The sequence below is a fragment of the Triticum aestivum genome, chromosome 6B (assembly GCF_018294505.1).
Source record: "Triticum aestivum cultivar Chinese Spring chromosome 6B, IWGSC CS RefSeq v2.1, whole genome shotgun sequence".
NCBI lineage: Eukaryota > Viridiplantae > Streptophyta > Magnoliopsida > Poales > Poaceae > Triticum > Triticum aestivum.
The window spans coordinates 376,076,908-376,094,587 of NC_057810.1; positions in this window are offsets into that span (position 1 = coordinate 376,076,908).

A 17,680-nucleotide genomic window follows, 5' to 3' on the forward strand; every position below is an offset into this window, starting at 1 on the left:
CGATTAATTAACCACCTGGTAGCAGCATGCGTGCATGCACCATGCATGTGGTGTGCTTAGCACTACGCGTAGGGAGACAGGGCCATGCATTTGCACGGCGCGCACACATGCATCTGGCTGCGTGATTATTCCTCCTGGATTGACTGGACGTCTCACTATATATCCACACCAACGGTGAAGCTACGTACTATATCAAGTGTAGCAACGCCATGGCCATCGGCGTTTTCAGCCTGGCCAGAAACGCCAAAGCTTTTGGCGTTTCCGGAAACGCAATCTGGCTCGGCGTTTTGAACATGCCACGTCAGTGAATGGGGCCACGACAGTAACGCGAGCTGGCTCGGCGTTTTTATGTGGGGATGAAACGCCACGGGCTATGGCGTTGCTAAAAGGGTCAGATCGTGAAATAATTTTGTTCCGAGTTCATTTTGTGCTATGGTTTTCTGACAAGGTCAAAACAGTGATTTCAGCCGATTTTGATCCCCTCCCCTGTTCTGCCACTTTATGATTTGGCCCTGCTATTTCTCTTCTTTCTTCCCAAGTAGGTCCTGCCATCTATAGCTTGGCCCCTTGATTACTTCAATTCTTCTCGCTCAAGTCCCTTTCTTCACTTCTTTCCTGCCCTTCTCTCTTCTCAATAGCCAATTTGTTCAAATCTTGAAGTTTATAATGCCTTTGCGCACTATTCTGCAAAATAATCAAATGACAAGTAAATGATCATTTATATGATTTTCATTCAAATATATCATAGTTCATAACAAGAATGGATCGTTGGATCACAATAAATGGTGTGTGTCGGATTTCGGGTTCCGGCAGACCCTTGAGGTTCGAACACTGGGGTGCGCACGGAGATTTAACCCTCTGACGGCCTGCTCCTCGCCGAATCGCTAGGATCTAAACTACCAAACAGAACAACACAAGAGACACAAGATTTTTACTGGTTCAGGCCACCATTGTGGTGTAATACCCTACTCTAGTGTGTGGTGTGGTGGATTGCCTCTTGGGCTGATGATGAACAATACAAGGAAGAACAGCCTCGCGAGGGTCTGTTCTTGGCTGGTGCGACGAACTGCTAGGAGGAGTTCAATCGCTCTATCCACTGGTTTCTTGGTGAGGATCCAGATTGCTAGATCAGGTCCAGATGCCTCTACCCTGGGGGTGGCTAGTCCTATTTATAGGCAAAGGCCCTGGGCCTCTTCCCAAATATTGAGCGAGAAGGGCACCAACAATTGGCCATTTTGAAGGGGAACAGTGGGTACACTTATCCTGACTAAAGTTGGTCCTTGCCTATTAAAGGCTCTGGTGGTGACGCCTGCTTGGGCTCCACAATGACTTCTTTCCTGCCGTTGGGCTGGTCTTGGTCTCGTTGCACCGAAATGGATGCCTTTGCTTGATGCTCTCGCATGCGCTTGCTCCCTTTGCACCAAAGAGGAAAGGAGGACACTGTGCGGGCTGGCGCCTGACTGGCGCCCTTGGTCATCATGGCTTGCGTCATGGGCACCTCGCGAGGTACCCCGCCTTGAACTCTCCGCCTCCTCGTGAGCCAGCCTGACGAGGCCGTGCCTGAGGAAGCTCCTTGTCGTCCGCCCCGCGAGGCTTGGCCCCTCGCGAGGGTCTTGAGCTTGTGTTGATGAAGATGGGCCGCGCTGGGGCCCCTTTGAGCCATGCCGCAGGCCGCAGACAGGCAAGTCTGGGGACCCCCGTTCCCAGAACACCGACAGTAGCCCCCGGGCCCACGGCGCACCCGGACTTGGCCGAGCAGAGAGGCGAAAGGGCAAGTGCGAAGCGTCGCGGGCCCTAACAGCCTGCGGCCTTGGGCGTCGCGTGGCGGTTGATTGGACGTGGGCGGCACTGGTCCCCCATGCCTCCTTATTTTATGCCTTGCTAGGCGGACTCGTAGCCGCACACAGCCGCTCCCCTTTCTGCTGCTCGAGCGCTCTCTGTCCTTTCTCCTCTCGAACTCCAGTTTCCACATCCAATCCAATCTCGAACCATCCCCCCCTTTTCTGCCATCATGGCTCCGCCGAAGAAGGGAAGGGGGAAGAAGCCCATGCCGCCGCCTCGCTCATCATCGTCGGCGGCCCCCACCATCGGTCGGCAGATCATAATCAATCAAGAGGGCTTTAGCAAGGTCAGCTCGGCCCTGGCCACCATCTTCAACGAATGCGGGAGGACAACGACCTGGCCCGCGTCCCACTTTTCCATTGACAGGATTGCCACCGAGGTCTGATACTTCGTCAATGCCCTATGGGCGGGACTGGTTCCCCCCTTTTCTGATTTCTTCAACGCCGTGCTCTCCCATTATCAGATCCATATGATGCATCTGGGTCCTGAGTCCATCACTCTTCTCGCGGTCTTTGCCTTCGTTTGCGAGGCAATGATGGGCATCCTTCCCTCAGTTGCCTTGCTGCGCCATTTTTTCTCCCTGCGCCTGGTCGACCCCACCCAATGTTCGGGGTGCGTGAGCTTTGTTGCTACGCCTGAGACGGCGGCTTCAGGAATTGACTTCAGTCTTCCTCCGCCCGCGCCTGGGTTTCACGAGCGGTGGATGTATGTGGACGTAGGGGTGCCCAGCCCCCTGCTGACGGAGCCATCTTCACCTGTTGTCCCCAACTCAGGCTGGGGTCAGGAGATGCTCGCGAGCCCCCGGCTCGCCTTCGTCTGGCGTCGCTTCAAGTTCTTGAGGGAGCTCGGCGTGACGGCGCCCAAGGTGGTGAAGGAGTTCCTGCTACACCGTGTTGCCCCTCTCCAACGCCATTCTCACCGGATGTGGGCCTTCAGCGGCCGTGGGGATCGTATGCGGCTCCAGGAAGAGGACTTGACGCCTGAAGCACTGAGGAAGGTGCTCTTGGTCTTGACTGGGGATCCTTCCCCCGGCGGCATTCGGCAAGGGGGGCCTTGCTGTACCTCTGCTCGAATAGAGGTGACTTCGTGAGCCAGATGCCCATTTTCGACGAATGGGGGCCGCGCCCTGCTGGCCTCCAGGGGCCTCGCGAGAACCCAGTGGTGGTGGTTGCCCTTGCAGCCGGCCAGGGCGACTTTTCCTCAAGTGGCGGAGCAGGGAGGCATGAGCCTCTAGAGGCCGAGGGTGCCCCCGTCGAGGTGACAACACTGGGCGGCTCTCATGAGGGAGCGGCCCCTGAGTCCCGTGCTGCCGTAGCTGAAGGTGGCGAGCGGCCGCCTGCAGTGCCTGTGGCTGAGGCCCCCGAGGCCCCAGCTGCTCTTCTTGGTGAGGCGACCGGAGGCGCGCATCAGGCGGACGCCCCCGACGCGGGTCGCCTTGGTGCTTCCTCTTCATCGCAGGCTGACCCCTACGCTCAACTCTTGGGTCGCTTCCGCGTGGACTTTGAGGCCCTCCGGAAGAGGAGGGAGGCCCTGGGCGATGATTACCCTTGCCGCCTACTGAAGCGTAGGAAGTACTTCGCCATCGATGAGTAAGCCTTCTCCCTTCCCAGCTCCTGATTCTTCCATTGCCTTTCCTGATCCTTGCTCCGCAGGGCCCTTCCTTCCGAGCTCCTGGAGGTGGATGAGGAGCCATCCCCCTCGCCTCCGCCCTCTCCGCCGTCTTCGATCGTTCCGAGCAGCAGGGCCCTTGTGGTGAGGCCGTTGGTGAGATGAACCATCCTGAGGCGCAGCGCGGCCCTGCGCTCCCCGCGGCTTTCCTTCGCGAGCCTTCTCGTGGCATAGCCACTTCTCGTCTGGTCGTGGATCGCGATTGGCTGGGGTACTCCCGGCGCTCTTCACTTGGAGATGGACTAGCTCTAGGTCGGGCCTCTGGCAGGGCGTGCCCGGTCGTCTCAAGGGCGCCAGCCCCCAGCCCCCTGCCCGGGAGGGGAGCGCTGATCTGTGCCCCACGGCGCTCGCTTGGGGTGGATGATGGTGTGGAAGACGTACTCGAGCGTGCCCGGGAGCATCGCGCTCTCCGCCAAGGGTTCCTCCGGAGGGCGGCTGACGCGGTGAGCCTGCTTGGTGAGGAGCTCGCTGATGAGGACGCGCGCCTGGAGGCCGAGGGCCTGCGCCTGGTTGGGGAGAGGCGTGAGCTGGAGGCTGCTGTCGCCCTCGCGCACCATCGGCGCGATCTCGACGATGAGGAGGCCAAGGCGTTGCTGGCGGCCTCTCGGGAGGCCCGTTCCCGGGCCGTCGAAGAAGCCCAGGAAGCTGACCGGCGGCAAGAGGCCATGGAAGAGCGGGCACGGGAACTCCTGGCCCGGTGCCGCTCACTGGAGGAGCAGGTGGAGCTGCGTGAGGCGGCCCTTGCGTCGATGAAGGTGGCCTCCGGCGACCCAGCGGAGCTCCAGAAGCATGTGGAGGCGCTGACGCTGGAAGCCGCTGAATGCGCACGCGAGTACGAGCGCCTGGAGACGAGGGAGCGCTTGGTGACACAGGCGGAGGACGATGTCGCTGCGCGGGAAGCCCGTGTCTCGGAGGAGGTCGGACGTCGGGTGGCGACGGCGCGCCTGAACCTCGAGCGCGAATTCAAGGAGAGGCTGGAGTTGGTCCGGACCGAGGCCGAAGGTAGGACCACCGTCCTCAGGACCAAACTGGAGGAAGCAACGCGGCGGGTCGATGCCTTGCGGGTCGCACTTGAGGCGGCGCAGGGGGAGTCAACTACTTCCCATGCCGAGGTGCTTCTTCTTCGCCAACAGGTGGTTGAGGCTAAGGCTGTCGCATGTCAGAATGCGGACGAGATACGTCAGCGGCGGCTCTTGGAACACGAGCACGCCCCCATGCTCACCACGCTTCAGGAGAGGGCCAACACGGCCTTAGGTAACATCTGCGAGGCGGCCGTCGGCGAGCCGCATGCCATGAACTACGCCGGCAACCTTCAGTTCTTCACCGACATCATGATGCAGCTAGAGGCGTGGTTGGTCCGTGCCAACAGCTTGGTGGAGGAGAGGAGCCAAGCCCTGCTCGGGCGCGCCTTTTCCCGTGTCTTCAGCCATCTCCGGAACATGGAACCTCACTTCAACTTTGATGCCACCATCGCATCAGTCCCCCAGGCCGTCCGAGACGACCTGGCATACTGGGTGGAAGACAACGTGGACGCCCTTGTCAGGGCCTTCGCTTCAGATGATGATGGCGTGATCGTGGCCGCCGACGAGGGCGATCTGGTGAACGGCCCTGACGCCGCAGACGACAACGCGGAGGGTGATGGCGAGGCCAGCGACGCCAGCGACAGTTCGGGCGGCGTTCCTGAGGATGCATTGGGGGATTTATCCGACTGACAGCGCATTGCTCCTGTTTCCTTATCCTGCATGAATAGAACTTAGGCTTTTGTCCCGATGGTTGTAAGAGCATTTTTGGGAGGGGATGCCCCTCATGTAAAACTTATGTTCAGCGTACTAGTGAATGCTACTTCACTCACATGCCCGTGCCAAGTGGTTGGCCATGTGACGAGCCGGCTGGCTCATTTACCTTTGTCCCGAGCGGGCCTCGAGATAACTTGTCGGAGCCTGTGGCGCCTCGCACGCCTCCTGATTGAATCCGTGGATCTGCAGTGAAAAACCTCCTGAGAGGGTACATTGGCGGCAGTCTGGGCTGCACGCAAGCCAGGCCAGACCCGGCAGCTGAGGTGAGGTCGTAACCGAAACGCGAGAGATTGCTCGAACGAGACTAAGCACCCCTTCCCCAAACACACACAAATCTCAAATTCGAGTCCAACTTAAATCCAGCGGGGGAAAGCAACAACCAAGAGAAAAGCAATGAAAGCAGAAAAAGTCCGCGTCCAGCACCTAGTCTAGTCTTGGACGTCTTCTCACCAGCGCGGAGCTAAGTGCTGCCACTGCGCGTGGGAGGGAGCCCCAGGGCCTGAGGCCGGCACCCCTGAGACTCCGGGGCGTGTACAGCCCCACTCATTATTACGTGAGAGTGTCACGGGGCGGCGAGCTTCACAGGCACTGGGCCTTCTTCACAGGTACCGCCCTTGCTTCATATCGCCTGACGAGGGCCCCGCCTTGCGCCACACTCTAGTGCCATCAACGACAACCGGAAACCAGGACGCCGCCGATGGGGTAGAGCGATTGCCAGCGGTTCCCCCAACGACCACGGGTCCTCCGCCAGGGGCAGGCCCTGAGGCACCTCCCCAGCGGAGGGCTACCTCCTGGGAACGCCTTGCTCCGAACACCGCGGTGGTGATGTCGGATCTCGGTCCCTCTCCTGCAGCCCCTGACGCCCTCCTCCTGAGGGGTAAGAGGCCACGGGAGCGGGGCAGCTGCTCGCTGTGGCGACCTGCACCTCCTGCGACCCATGATTAGTGTATGCCAGCTCCTGAGGGATTAGTGGTACCCGATAATCGTTGCTTCCAGCGTGGCCGGTGGGGCCGTCCTTGGGTTCCTGGAAGAGCTCAGCTTCTGGCGCCTCATCCCCCCAGCTCGGGATGAGGAGTGATCCATGTTCGCCTTCACGCGGGTGCCCTTGATCCATCATGTCGGGCACGTACTCTTCTGGGGCCGTCATCCCGAAGGCCGCGCCATAGGGCTCCACGCGCCATGCAGCTCTGCCTGATGCGCCTACCTGGGGGAGGTAGCGCAGCGGCCCACTGGGGCTGTGGGTCGCGACGAGTCCTTCTTCGCTGGTGGGGAGCAGAGTCAGTGCTGCCGCTGGTTCGGTGCCGACAGCTTCACTGGTGTTGGAGTAGCCTTGGAGCCCGTGGGTGCACGTGGGGCCCCCGCGCGGGCCGCCCTGATCCTGGGGTAGGAGCTGAGTGCAGAAGGGGTGAGCCCCCGAGGCGGCGAAGCCCAGGAGCTCCGCCACCCGCTCTAGCAACACGTCGCGGCCGCCTTCCATCAGCCTGCACTGCAGCAGCTCTCGGGCCACCGTGAGCGCGGCCATTGAGTTCACCTGCTCCCGGCGGGTGTACGGCGTCGTGGCCGCGGCGTGGTTGGAGGCCCTTGCTGCCGACCGCGTCTGCCGCGGTGTTAGAGCTGTCGAGGCCTGTCCGCGTCGCCCACGGCCCACAGCGCCCTATGGACCGCGAGCTGCTTGGGGCATGGGGTCGCCCGGGGCGAGCGGCTCTGCGCGGGCGGGCCAAGCCACCCAGGGATCAGGGTTGCCCGCCTGGTCACCGGACATGGTGATGACGATGCAACGGGACGCGAAGTGGCGGAAGGTGGATACTGGCGCACCCCTACCTGGCGCACCAAATGTCGGATTTCTGGTTCTGGCAGACCCTTGAGGTTCGAACACTGGGGTGCGCACGGAGATTTAACCCTCTGACGGCCTGCTCCTCGCCGAATCGCTAGGATCTAAACTACCAAACAGAACAACACAAGAGACACAAGATTTATACTGGTTCAGGCCACCATTGTGGTGTAATACCCTACTCCAGTGTGTGGTGTGGTGGATTGCCTCTTGGGCTGATGATGAACAATACAAGGAAGAACAGCCTCGCGAGGGTCTGTTCTTGGCTGGTGCGACGAACTGCTAGGAGGAGTTCAATCGCTCTATCCACTGGTTTCTTGGTGAGGATCCAGATTGCTAGATCAGGTCCAAATGCCTCTACCCTGGGGGTGGCTAGTCCTATTTATAGGCAAAGGCCCTGGGCCTCTTCCCAAATATTGAGCGGGAAGGGCGCCAACAATTGGCCATTTTGAAGGGGAACAGCGGGTACACTTATCCTGACTAAAGTTGGTCCTCACCTGTCAAAGGCTCTGGTGGTGACGCCTGCTTGGGCTCCACAATGACTGCTTCCCTGCCGTTGGGCTGGTCTTGGTCTCGTTGCACCGAAATGGATGCCTTTGCTTGATGCTCTCGCCTGCGCTTGCTCCCTTTCCACCAAAGAGGAAAGGAGGACACTGTGCGGGCTGGCGCTCGACTGGCGCCCTTGGTCGTCATGGCTTGTGTCATGGGCACCTCGCGAGGTACCCCGCCTTGAACTCTCTGCCTCCTCGTGAGCCAGCCTGACGAGGCCGTGCCTGAGGAAGCTCCTTGTCGTCCGCCCTGCGAGGCTTGGCCCCTCGCGAGGGTCTTGAGCTTGTGTTGATGAAGATGGGCCGCATTGGGCCCCCTTTGAGCCACGCCGCAGGCCGCACGCAGGCAAGTCTGGGGACTCCCGTTCCCAGAACGCCGACAGTGTGTTTGTGTGCCAAAATGTGAATAGGAAATGTACTTATCATCTACCCATCGCCGAGTACGCCTACAACCGTGCAAGACATTCCATGACCGGCAAATCCCCCTTCGAGGTCATCTATGGCTTCAACCCGTTGTCCCCATTGGACATTCTACCTCTCCCTCTACAAGAGTGCACCAACCTCGACGCAAGTGCCCATGCAAGCTACATCAAGAAGATGCATGAAGATACAAGGCACACCATCGAGCGCCAAGTACAACGACTCGCAACCAAGCTCAACATCAACAAGCATCCCATGATATTCAACATTGGAGACCTCGTATGGCTACACCTTCGCAAGGACCGCTTCCCCAACGAACGCAAGTCCAAGCTTCTCCCTCAAGCCAACGGACCCTTCAAGGTGCTAGCACGCTACAACAACAATGCTTACAAGATTGATCTCCCACACGACAAGTACAACATGAGCGACATCTACAACGTCTTCGATCTCTCCCCGTACCATGGTGATAAAGATTTCGATCCGAGGTCGGATCTTTCCCAAGGGGGGGAGATGATGCGGAGCATCCTTCGGTCATCCCCATGGACATCGTCTCACCAAGCACCAAGAGGACCCATGACTAGAGCATGAGCTAGAGCTCTCGAGACCGAGTTGACTTCTCTCCTTAGTGATATCTCATATGATCCTCTCGAGACATGGCTACTACCTCAATCCGAAATGTTGTGCATGATTAGGTACCAAGAGGACCCTCCCGAGGATGCACATGAAGATGGTCAAGATCCCAAGTCCATGGAAGAAGAGAACCAATGGAAAAAGGCAAGAACAGCCTCCAGGCACCGGACATACGGCCAGGACCCCGGACATCCGGCCCATGGAGATCTACACGGCCAGACCCCTGCAGAAGAAACTACAGCAACCGGACATCCGACGTCCAGCCCGGACATCCGGCCCCCACCGGAAATCCAGCCAAAATCCCAGACATCCGGCACCGGTGTCCAGGGAGCACAGAAGCTTGCCCCATCAGCCCAGACATCCGGCGATCGCCCCGGACATCCGGCGCCCCCCGAAGCCGCGGACATCCGGCCCCTCCGAGCGGACATTCGGCATCGCCCATCCAGAAAGCAGAACAACCATCTGCGCCATCCTGGACAACCAGCTCCTCAGCCCGTACATCCGGCGCCTCGCGAGCCACCGGACATTCGGCCCGAAGCCCGGACGTCCAGCCTTCCCAGCGCCTACGCGCGCGTGTTGGACTGAGTCCATGTACCCCTTCGCCCCTAGCCTATATATAGGACTCCTCCTCCTCACTTTGAGACTTAGCATTGTAATAGCTCATTTAGAGATAGAGCTCTGCTCATCCGTACCGGATCTACTCCATGTGAGGGATCATGCCTCTTCGAAGAAGATCCATTCGGATTCAAGGCCTCCATCCGGAGAAGACAATCAAGACCTCCTCACGGAGAAGAACAGTTCCCTTTGTATCCTTCCTTTGTTGATTTTGGATCTTGTGCAACCTTATGCTTTCGGTGATCTAGCCCTTGTGTGATCGATTACTTGTCGGTTTAGTGATTCTCTCGTTTCTCCCCGTGTTTTCCCTTGTGTTTTCCGTGCGTTCTTCGTGTTCCCCCGTAGGATCCACTCCAAACGTGAAAGATCGGCCCCCTAGGGTTCCGCCCTACATCACTTCTTCCTCATACAGTATGTACCACTTGTACAAACTACTAGTACTACTACTACTCGTTCTCCTATAAACATTGCACTTGGCATCTACAAAATATTAACCTTGCGCTTGGCTCTTCTCCCCTTGGGGAAGTTGAGCAATAATGGTACTACAGTATATCGTTCTGGCTATCTGAGATCGAATGAATTGTTGCATGTCCACCATGTAGGCGAGGGTCGAGCGAGGGTCGAGGGGCGAGGCAGAGTGCATACTAGTACGTCCGTTTCAATATGGACTATATAGGGAGAAAAATGAGTGAATCTACACTCTAAAATTTGTCTATATACATCAGTGTTTGGAGTATGTACTGGTGGTTCATATTGAAATCTACTACTCCCTCCGGCCCACAATACTAGTGTCAAAAATGTTCTTATATTATGGGACAGAGGGAGTAAAACTAGATACATCCGAATCTAGACAAATTTAAGACAAGAATTTTGGGACGGAGCGAGTATATTTAAAACAATATGATAATCTCTCTAACCAAGGTAAGGACGAGGAGTAACGGAGGGAGTAGTAAAATTTTCTCCTTGTCCTGCGAGCCGCCGCACGCGTGGGCGAAGGAGCGGGCGTAGGCGTACTAGCAAGCTTCTCCTCGTCCTACAACTCTGCGACCCACCGCGCTCATGGGCGGGGGAGACGGTGTACTAAGCAAGCTTCTCCTCATTCTTTGACTTGACGGGACACATCAAAAGTAATACATACAGAGCATCTCCAGTGTATATAGCCTTGCCTCTAAGGTAGTCCCCACATGGTTTGCCTCTTTTTTAACATAACGCGTCAAGTCACAATTTGTTTGTTCACCCGTGGTACATGATCCTCGATCAAGTGGACAACCAGTTCACATGTCAAATTACCACGTGGGCTACCTTTTTGTACAGAAATGAGCTCCACCGTGTACCCGCGCGGATGTGGTTGGCAAAGAGATGGGAGTAGGTGCGCATGCAGTGCGTGCACCTCTTCTCTTCGTGCATGTCCCCCACCTACGTGGGTGTGTGTGAGAGAGACACAAACCTAGACAGATGGCGTTCGTGAGTGTTTTTTGTTGGGGGTGATTTCGTGAATGTATTTGTGGGAATATGTGTCGATGATATCTCAAACAAAAATTTGACACATGCAATGTGTGTGAAATAGAAGCCTATCTATATCATATATAGAGGGGGTGATCCATGAGAAGAGAGAGAGGGGCCATAGATATCGATAGAGTCGAAGAGGGGATCAAGTGGGTGGGTGCGAGATTGATGAAGAGAGTCATTGAAATTGTGTGTGTGCAAGTCAAAGATATAGGGCGACTCACCTACTGGAACGTCAGAGGGCACAAGGCAAGTTTGTGTGTGGCAGGAAGACATGACTAGAGCGCTCGATGTATCAGTGTGTGTGGGGGAGAGGCAGAGACCTAACTAGAGAGGTAGATTGACTCGTATATGTGTTGAGAAGGAGAGATCCAGGTATGTCATGAGGGAGATCGGTCGACATCCATACATAAGTGAAGGATGGGAAATAGGTTGGGACAGAGAGAGAGGGGGGAGAGAGAGGGGGGAGGGAGAGGGGTAGAGTGCTGGATGGGTGGTGGAGTTGCTTCTCGAAGATGGTGGGAGAGGCCTAATAGACAAACTGAGGGTAGAACTGCAATATTATCAACAGGAGTGAGGATGTGTATCTGTGTGTGCGTGTATGTGGTAGATGTGTTGGGAGGCATGCATGGATGATGAAGGGGGGCCATGTGTTTGGTAAGCAGACCTAACTAGATCGGTAGATCAATTGTTGTGTGTCGTAGGAAGGGAGAGACATAAAGAATGAGGTAGATCGATCGACGCTTGGGGAAAACGAGTTATAACGACCTAGCTAGCTATATGTATAGCGGAAGATCGGTCGGTGTACATCCATTTGTTAGAGGCAAATAAGGCCCAGCGAGCCGGATAGACAGAGATAATGGAGCTAGGAGGTGGTGCGAGAGGCCTGCTAGCTAGATAGGGGGAGGAGTGTGCGATTGTGAGATCGATGAAAAGAGGGGCGAGAGTTTACACGTGTGTTGGACCATATGAGAGACATGAGGCATGGACACAGAAAGGAGGAGATGGAAGGTGCGTGTGTATAAGGTAGGCAGACATCACTAGAGAGGTTTATTGATCGGTGTGTGTCAGAAAGGAGTTGTGGAGACCATGGGAGAACGACCTAAAGAAAAAAATGAATGTGCGCGATAGATAGAATGCTGAGGGAGGTGGACGGCGAGAAGGGCGTGTGCATGCACGAGAGAAAGTTAGTGCAAGCTACAAAGGTTAGAGGATTGTGTGGGTGTAAGAGACTAACAAAGATCATAATTCAATATGAAAGTGGATTCATATATTTCAATAGGAGATCGTAGTGTTATAAACATACACATGCATGAATATAGCGGTGATACGCATGATGTAGTTTTGGACATGTTATACCATAATGTGATAATGTGTGGCGTTGGCAACTCACGGATAAATATCGAACAATCTAAACCATACTATACATCGAACAATCTCACCTTTTATTCGAATCTGTGATAATGTGTGGCTTTTGCTGCTCACAACTAAATATCGAACAATCTAAGCCATACTATATATCGAACAATCTCACATTTTATCTAAATTTGTGATAATGTGTGCCGTTTGCACCTCACATCTAAATACTTGTAGGCGTAGGGGGAGGGGCTCCATACATTATGTGATAAACACATTATACATATGAGACATGGTTGAGATTATGAAGATATAGCTAGAGCTTGAAATGTACTATGGTTTGAAATCAACATAAAGTGGATTCAAAAAATTGAGTTCGAGTTCATATAGTACACATAGTTCATACCTAACTCGACAGTAATCACGTGGCGTGCTGTGAAGAAAATATACAAACGATTCTTTAACTTGACAATAATGATGATTGTAGATCTTATTAAAATAGAGAAACGAATTCAAATGGTTTAACCTGACAACAATCATGATTGTAGATCTTATTCAACTAGAGAAACTAATTCAAATTTAGTTCATATTGAAGCGGTAGTATATACATTCGGAATGCACTAAAACGTTCATTTGAGTAGCAGGTTGCATGCATTGTACACGTAGCAAAATATTTTAATTGAACATAACATGAATTCAATGTTTTGAATGGAATTTGTAGTGCAAATTGATTTGGTACAGTACACGGGACTAGACTCTCTTGTGTGGTGTGAATTGATTTCTTTTTGTCTTTTCATCGAGGGAAGTACGAATTGATTTGGTACAATACACGTTAGGCTTGTCTAGAAATTTCAACCCGCGCCTTGTTACCCCGAAATATTTAAGATATATCTTTGTCTCGTTGTTCTCTGAAAACTCCCTCCATCTCAACCCGCGCCTTGCTATCCCAAAATTACAACACACGCGAAAACTACCACCTCCTGCGAAATCCCGCCACGCGAAATGCCCGTGATACCCCTGAACCGAAAGAACCTCCTAGCTCAAATCGGTGGGGGTACTTTCATAACTTACCCCACATTTCGGACAAGCATATCCCTATGCCATGGTTCCCCCCTCCCATCCCATCCGCCGACCCATTCATACACCGAGGCCGCGAAAACCGGTGAAGCCCCACACCCTCCTTCGTCCGCCACCCAGCATGAGCCTCTTCCGCGATGATGTCGCCCACAGCAACACCTCGAAGTCCCTCATGCACCACACCGGATGAGGATCCGTCATCGATCTCGTCGTCCCACTGGTTCAGCCACCCCATCCTCCACCTCCAAGGAATTGCCCCGACGTTCCCCTCGTCTTTCGCGCCACCTCCATTCCCACACCACCATCTTCACCTGCACCACCGGAGGAGCAGCATCATCACCTATTTCTAGGATGAAGCTGAGGCCTAATCGGTGCCACCAAAGAGGTTCTACACTAATTGCCGCATTTTCTTCTTGATTCGATCTCACGATGCTGCCGGTGCTCGGTCCCGAGCCGACATGGCGCGACTCCATCCACGGCAGCAGCGGCGGCCACTTCAGCCACCCCGTCCTCCACCTCCAAGGAGCTGCCCCGAAGTTTCCCTCGTCTTTCGCACCACCTTCATTCCCACACCACTGTCTTCACCTGCACCACCGGAAGAGCATCATCATCACCAATTCCGCAGACGAAGCTGAGGCCTAATCGGCGCCACCAAAGAGGTTCTACACTAATCGCCGCATTTTCTTCTTGATTCGATCTCACTTTGATGTCGGCGCTCGGTCCCGAGCCGACATGGTGCGGCTCCATCCACGGCGGCATCGCCGGCCACTTCCTCCACGACATCGCTCCCTCGGCAGTGATGTCCACATCAGTAGGAGCTGCTGCTGCTTTGGCTCTCGCTCGCGGTGCTGCTCTGCTCTTGCTCTTGGTCCCCTGCCTGGTCTGCTCTTGCTCGCACTGCTGCTCTCGCTATTTCTCTTGCTTGCGCTGCTGCTCTCGCTCTTGCTTGCGCTGCTGCTCTACTCTTGCGCTTGCTACTGCTGCACAAGCAGCAGATCTTGCTCTCCCTCGAGCCCCTGTAGCTGCTACCCGAAATGCTACTACACGAACAGCTGCCCTGGCTCTCGCACGCGCTGCTGTTCCAGGCACTGCTGCTCTTCCAGGCACTGCTGCTGCTGCTACTGCTTTTCTGCTACTAATGCATTCAGTTTCGACAGTAAATGTCAGTTTCGACAGCAAAATTCAGTTTCGACAGTTAAATTCAGTTTCGACGACAAAATTCAGTTGTGACAGTTAAATTCAGTTTTGACAGTAAAGTTCATAGATGAGCGGCTGATGTATTTTACATCTAGCACTTTATGGTTATGTATTTTACGCCATCTATTGGAGATGCTATTAGAATTCCACTCAGGTTAACATTGTCTCTCCTGTCCTGCTTCAGCCTCGTCGTCGCACAACTCACCTGAGCTGCTCTAATGACGAAACCCTCCATCACAGTAGAGCAATACCCCGGGCTCCATCTCCAGATGCCTAAGATCTTCTTCCCCTCCTCCGATAGCCAAATCAGTCGAAGCATCCTCACCGACCAACCCAATCACGCTGAGATCGACATGGCTTCGCCAAAGAGGTTGTACACTTGTTGCATCGCTTTTTTACTCTACATGTTATATATATTGTCCACTGAGCACACGTAGTAACATGAAATACGATTAGTTTCTCTTACTATATGACAAGTAGTGAGGTACCAGGCAACTTTGCTATCTGTGGTGGACTCTCTTGAATGCCATCATTATTTATCTCTGCGCATTTGAGGTGTGCATTTGTAGATGGGCCTGGGAGTAGAGCTAGTAGGGCAGTGGCCTAGGTCCAAAGTAGTAGAAGTTGCACAAAAACATTTTTTGAGTGTAGGCTTTTCCCTGCTCAAGCCTGCCTACTAGAATCGCCGCTGCTTGAAAGGAAAAGTGAAGGAAAAACATAGGAATTGGAAAGTTTCATATGGTACTACTATTCATGCATTTGGTTCAAAGGAATGGAGCAAAGGAAAATTGTAGGATTTGTTCCTTTAGTGTCTCCTTGAAAGAAAAACCGTAGGAATTTTAATATCCACTTGTCCTCCTTTTCAAATTCATATTCATGAAGCACAAGACTAAGAGATGGTAGCATAATATCATTGTAACCGTACATTTTCTTGTGGTTTGACTTAATCTCACCATGCTTCTTTGCATCATGTGATCTTCCAATTCTTGTGAATCAAACACTCAGATTGGCAGAAATCATGTGTTTTAAAATTCTCTGTTTGCACGTCCATTCCTATCCTATTCCTGTGTATTTCCAATCTCTGCATTGTTAGAACCCTCAAATTTAAACAAGCCCTTACCCAATAACTTCTGTTAAAGATATGTGTCATAGAAAACCTTGTGTGGTTTGTCCCGCTCCTGCTGCTCTGTGTTCCACCCCAGCTCAGCTGCTCCAACGATGGAAGAGTTCACCACAGCAGGGATCCGCCCTCCAGACTGACTTTTGCCACCTCAGATCTTCTTCCTCGCCACCGGCAGCCACGACAACGGCATTACCATCATCAACCGAGAAGATGACCTCGAGGACTACACAGGTCCGCGAGAGAGGTTGCACTCTTTCGTGTCTGCTTACTTTATACATCGCTTAATATTACATGCTACTTTATCGTCTTGTTCACCGACTAGACTCTGAGTCAGCTCCAAACTAATGCTCAAACTTGAGTTTTTAAATGGTTGTGGGGTACACATCGGGCCGCAATCAATAGTATCTATCTAATATCTGGTTAATCTCTAGTGTCTACTATGATTTTCATGTTGGGTGGAAAACAAACATTAAAGAAGTCATTATCTGTATTTTTTAACTGAAGCCATTATCTGCCTGCTATCATTGGTTTTTGGTCTATCCACAGGTTGCTACCATCACTCTGGATCTCTGCATGCACTCCTTACATAATCTCACTATGTTTTATTCCTATGCATGTCAGTTATTGTACACAACGGAACTGAACATGTAGAGTAAAAGAGACGAGCCTTGCGTGGCAATAAAATTTCATGTAGACGTCGCTCCATGGTGGGTGCAAAGGCAGCCCCCCCATCCATTTTGGATTGTAATCAAGAGGAAGACAACTGTTCTGAGGGGGATTCAGAAGGAGAAGACCACTCCTATTTACCCCTTGAGGTCTTCTCCCTAACTTGGCATGCCGATGTTGGCAATATCATGCATATGGTGCCTTGCATTGCTTACTTTGTACATCAAATATGTCATCTGCTTAGTTTAGACATGCTTTTATGTGAATGCCATCTGTTTAGTTTCTTTATCGTATATGTGAATTATGCAACGCCATTTGTTTAGCCAGGCATCATATATGTGAATTTTGCAATACCATCTTGGTTAGCTAGTAATCTTATATGTGAATTATATCATGCCATCCTTTTTTCACTATGTATTACATTTGTCAACAATGTTAATACATTCAACTACTCTTCGTGTGCATCAGCCATTTGACACGGTGATGGAAAATTCTGGAGTGAAAACAAGGTCTTCAGAGCAGACCATGCTATCTGATGAAGCGCATATCTCACTGGTTACGGATAGCTCCTCAGAGGAGGATTTAGAGATAGATGACCAGTCCTATTCGCCCCCCCCCCTCGAGGTGTATGCTCTAACTTGGCAGGGTTATGTTGCTCATATCGTGTGTGTGGTTGCTTGCATTGCTATGTCATTTGCTTAGTTTAGACATGCTTTGTGTGAATGCCACTTGTTTAGTGTCTAATTACCATATATGTGAATTATGACCATCTTGTTGCAAGACATTATATATGTGAATTATGCAATGATATCTTGTTGCAAGGCATTATATATGTGAATTATGCAATGCCATGCTGTTTAGCCAATCATCATATATGTGAATTATGTCATGCTATCCTTTTTTTGTATTACGTGTTCCATTTGTCGACAACGTTTGTATATTCAACTACTCCTCCTGTGCATCAGCCATTTGAAGCAGTGATGGAAGTATCTAGAGTGAAAACAAGGTATTCAGTGCAGACAATGCTAATGAAGCAGACATCTTGCTGGTTAAAGATAGCTCCTCAGAGGAGGATTCATAGACAGATGACCAGTCCTATTTCCCCCCTGAGGTCTATGCTCAAACTTGGCAGGGTTATATTACCCATGTCATGCATGTTGTCTTGCATTGCTTAGTTTTTACATCATATATGAAATTGCCATCTGCTTACTTGTTAGTATATAAATCATAAATTTGAATTATATCATGCCATCATGTTTGCATAGACAACATCTATCTAAATTTTGGCATGCGAGCCCATTTGATAAAGACATCATATAGGCAGCATGTATGTAAATTATGGCATGCCAACCTATTTAATAAATACATTATATAGTTATATCATGTCATCATGTTTACATAGTCA